Genomic DNA, 5,364 nt, shown 5'->3' with positions numbered 1-5,364 from the left:
GCGCAGAACATAAGCATATTCAAACGAAAAATAGCCAACCAAAAGTTTGGTTAACCAAACCAAAAGTTTGGTTTACAAACCTCTATTTCTTGCTAGCGTCAATTTTTGCTTACTTTCATATTTAACATTCCTCCTCTTCTTCGCAATATAATTATAAAACTAGGTCGTACACCAAAAAGTTATCGGTTTAATCTGAGATTATTTTATAATTATAATTTTGCATGGCTAATCTTCTAATTTTCTAATTACAGATTAGGGGAGTTAGCCCTCTAGTAGGCTGAACCGCCTCCAGACGTATTTAGTGCACCTATAAACATTTTTTTCTATATTCGAAAAGCGCGACCTTTAGAGAAAAAGCGTACTTTACGACGATGTAAATTTTAATCCGTAATGTCAATCCGTTTTATTTTAATCGGCAGTTGAATCACAAATTGTGAAAGACTCGGCTAAAGTTAATTATTTCTTGCTATTAAGTAATTTCGTAATTAAAGAAATTTTTTCCCACCCTGGTGCGAAATAAAGTCAATTGACATTATTACCTTTTCAAAAGCGAAATAAAGTCAACAAAAATTTGGAAATAAAGTCATTGACGCTATTTCCTCATTCAAATGGAAATAGCGTCAACAATGCTTAAAGTATGTCGATTCATAGAAAAAAATGTTGTTCTTACAATAAACATTGGCCCGTAAGTGTTGTTTTTTAATAGATGAAAAGGCTTTTGCCAAATCCTCAGTGTTGTGATATTAATCCACACACAATCATGAACTACCTCCAATTGATTCTATTAAAAAAAGAATTTAAATTACGAATATGTAAAAACACGATGCGAAAAACTAAACGCCTGCGCACAGCTAGAATACGAGAAATATTTGAAGAAAGAGTGGAGAAATGATCCATAACTTGCAAAACATTTTTCGTTTCTACAAAAATAAAGCGAACACTATTAAATTGAAGAAACAGTAGCGCGGCGTAGCGTGACGTGGTGTGCGCGCCGGTCGCGCGCGGTGTGGCGCGCTGACGCGGGCCGCCGCGAAGCTAAGCAAATTTAATGTTTGAAAGAGAAATAATGTCAATTGATTTTATTTCGTTTTTACCCTGGTGCGAAATAAAGTCAATTGACCTTATTTCCGTTGATCTTATTACCTGTCACCAACAAATGCACCCAATATCGGCCAAAGGGAAATGTTTGAACTTTTAAACTTATTAAAGTTTGCATAGACAAGGGAACGTTTAATCCATTACTTTTCAAAATTAGTAACAATTTGTAGAGTCCGAGCGATTCCAATTTTTTTTCAGGTACCGATGCCGATGCCGATTAATCGGCTCATGGGGAAAGAATCGGCCGATGCCGATGCCGATACCGATTCCATAAAAAATTACAAATAAATGTATTAATTCATAAAATCAGTTCATTTCACGGAGTTCAAAAAAAAACAATATAAAAGAAATAATTTAATTAATTGGTTTGTTAAGCAACATTACATACACATTAGGGCATTCAATCCCGAAGCATTTTAACAATCCCGGGATTTTGGGATCCAAAAATTCTAATCCCGGGATCCCTGGATTTTTCGGGATTTGGGCTTTATCACAACTTTTGCATTTAACAGTAGGTTCGCCTTTTTTAAACCACACAGATTCATTGTCACCGTTTTTGGTCTTACAGGGAGCATAATGCACGTTAGTAAAAGAGTCCGTAATTTAATGTCTAAATATTTTTATAGTATTCTTAAATATATATATTGATTGTAAAAACCCCTTACTAATACCCTGCAGGGAAAGGTACTAGTTGTGAACTAGAATTCTACCAGTTTGCGTTTCAGCCGAACTAGTTCACGTTCTATCCTTTTTCAATGTTAGCGACTGGTATTTTTAACATTGCGATGTCCTACAAGATGTCAATTGTTAGGCTATGCATCAGCATCTACTAGTATAAATACTAGTAGCACCATACCAGTTGATGAGATAGTCCGCCAATTCATGCCCCGTGAAAAGCATAAGTGTGCCTTTTTGCTCGCGACGCTCCAGCAGGCACAACGGCCGACAGAGCAAAGCACTCGCGTGGTACGCCTGAGGTCCCAGGTTCAAATCCTCGCGCAGGGAAAATTTTTTTATTTTCTATTTTTTATTTTATTTTTATTTTTTATTAATTAATTTTTTTGTTTAGGCTGTTTATTGTAATTTTTAAATTTAATAAAAAAATATTTTTGTTTAATTTCTTTGTTTTTATAGCACAAGCATTTCTTCCTAAATGTTTTTTTGCAATGCAATTAGATTTTCAAATTTGTTATTTATTTATAAATATAATAAATTATTTTTACTTACATTTATTTAACTTTAAAAATCTTAGCCACCTCCAAGCGGCCTCGAACCTGCGATTTCAGAACCAGAACCAGTAGTCTTCACGTGACGCCACAGCCGACATTTGTAAGAAATTTTATTTTTGGCTTTGGCAATACAAAGGCAGATGTCGCTGAACGCTTTAGTTATTCGAAATTGTCGAACTGGTAGGCACATACTAGTTAATGAACTAGTATATTTTCTAACTGGTTTGGCTTTTCCCTGCAGGGTATCTACAGAAATTTATTTTACACAAAACGCCAACAAAATAAAATGAGGAACAACCCTTCCACATTGTAAAATCTTCTTGTGCTATCAATTGCTACCAGATTTTTCGTTATTACACAATTCTTCCAAAAAATGTTTGAACAAGTACAGTAATTCAGACAGGTTCTGAAATTCATGTCCAAGTGCAAATGGCACAAGTTCACTTTGAATCAAAATTTTGATGTTCTGTATATCTAGTTTTTCATGTAAAATTAATTAATTTTTTCGTTATCAGCATCTCTTTTATTCCGTAAATAACTCAGTAAAAATCTCGGGATCCCGGAGCTGTAATCCCGGGATTTCGGGACATGGAAAAGTGTCCGGGATCCCGGAATCCCGGGATTCTGGATCCCGGGATTGAATGCCCTAATACACATGTATGTACATTGTACATACATACATATGTATGTGTAAACATAAATATATGTACATATATCACATTTATGTACATTACATAAAACACTTTTTTTATGGTGTTAAGCAAAAAATATTTAGGAACATAATATTTCATTTCGTTTTGTACTAAAATACACTCTTTTGCTTTCAATGCATAAGAACTTATATGCTAGGTATGTATGTACATACATACATATAGTGGTCCACAAAATAAAAGAATTGCGATATTTTGACCGATTTTGTCTTTTTTATTTAATGTTTATTATTTTTTTTTTATAAAAGTCTAGCTGGTATACAACAAACACCATATAAATTCAGATTTCAAACTTTGTACAATAATTAGAAAAATTCTGCTTATTTTCACCAAAATTACAAACTTTTTAATCAGAATTTTGGTATACGGTTTTGTAGACCATTTCATTCTAGTATAATGAAGTGCAAGTTTCAAGCTGCTATAAAATCCCGTTAATTTTTGGCAACTTTTTTTGCTGGCAGTGTTCTCCATATAATAGAAAATTGTCACACATACTTTTGTATAGAAAAAAGGCGAAACACCTTCAACCAAAAAAATCATTTTTGTGAGCTGTCTGCGAATGTTTTTTAATGTTGGCTGTCGCTTCACCTGAACATTTGAAAAGAAATTCCAAAAAATCGGCGAAAAAAGGCCGATGCCGATGCTCAATTTTGTGCCGATACTAGCCGATGCCGATGCCGATTAATCTGTCGGACTCTAACAATTTGTTCATTGCCCTGAGAAATACTCTCTTCAAAGGCCCATATAGCCAAAGACTTCTTTAAAGGATTATCTTGTAGATTGGGAATATTGTCTTGCGCATCATTTCTTTCTACGTTCTCTGCATCATCACAAACGAAATCGTAAAAATTAGTTCGCGCAGAGTCAACTTCTTGGTCACCTATGCTAGCAGATTCGATTGCAGTTCTCCTAGTTAATCGCTTGAAATGCCTTTTTGAGTACCCTACGTAATATGCCACTTTTTACTTTATTGAAAACTAGTAATATATTTTTTTAAAAGCTATTGTTGTTGGTGATTGTTGCAGGTGATTAAACACAAAAAAAAGCAAACCCACAAAAAGAAACATATTTTACCTTCAACTGCGCCCAGTCTTCGTAGTTTTCCAAGAAAAGACACTCTATCAGGTGAAAACCAATTTTGCTAGAAAATGTTGGTTATAAATATAATTTAACTATTACAATTCAATAACTTGTTTTCACTTATTAAACAATTGTATTATTCACTTATTTTCGCAGACTAAACAGTTTATTATTCACTTCTTTTCACTTTTTCATAACGCGAAGACTATTTGGTTTATCGCGAAATGAAACTATGACAGCGCTTCAATACTGTGCTGCCACTTTGGCCTGTTTTGAAATGCTTTTACCGAAATTAAAATTGAATAGCCAAAAGTAAAACTTTAGAATCAAAAGATTAATACATTCAATTAAGATACTTTAAAGTTATATTTGGACGGTAGCTTGCATATAAAGTACCTTTTGCACATCTCAGCTGTTGTAGAAGGTTAACTGTTTAGTTGTATTAAGTACTAGCAGACCCGGCGAACTTCGTCCCGCCCAAAATTTTTATTTGTCTATTGAAACTTTTTGGTCCAACAGTTTCACCAACAATTCACGTTTACGATTTTCATTGCCACGTTCATCTGCTAAGATTATGGTTTGGTGGTCATTTGCCGCTTTAAATAACCTAAAGAAAGTGTTATATCCCTGAAGAAGTTCTTGAAATTCTCCAACTGTGCAGCATTTCATAGCACGGTTATTCGCAAAACGAAGTAAATTTGAAGAATTTTTTCCTCTTCACTCCCTGGCGGCAACAATGACCTGGTTCTATAGTGAATCTTTCCTAGAAGCTTTACAGTATAGTTGGTGGAAATTTCAAAATGGGTTTGAATCATTGTTCTACAGAAATGCAATATACATATACTTATTTCAGACGAAATACCTGAAAAGCTTGAACGCATAATAATATTGGAAAATCACATCCAATGGGCCAATCGTAACACAGGAGAGTTCGATATACTCAATGGTGCAACAGGTCGATTTAATCTGACATTCACGGCACCTTTTCTCACTTGGCTATTTTTATACCCGAGCGCACTTGTGCACAAGGGTATATTAATTTTGTTCACATAACGGTTGTTTGTAACAGCCAAAACGAATCGAGATAGATATAGACAAATGTATACATAAATGATCAGGATGAAAAAAGAAATCGATTAAGCCATAAATTGAGATATCTCAACGAAATTTGGTATGTAGGTTTCCCTTAATCCAAGGTAGGTTGGTATTGAAAATGGGCGAAATCGGACTTTAACCACGCCCACTTC

The sequence above is a fragment of the Rhagoletis pomonella genome, unplaced genomic scaffold (assembly GCF_013731165.1).
Source record: "Rhagoletis pomonella isolate Grant_MI unplaced genomic scaffold, Rhpom_1.0 Rhpom_scaffold_00002, whole genome shotgun sequence".
Taxonomy (NCBI): domain Eukaryota; kingdom Metazoa; phylum Arthropoda; class Insecta; order Diptera; family Tephritidae; genus Rhagoletis; species Rhagoletis pomonella.
The sequence above is the reverse complement of the archived record's forward strand: the minus strand, read 5'-3'. Positions refer to the sequence as shown.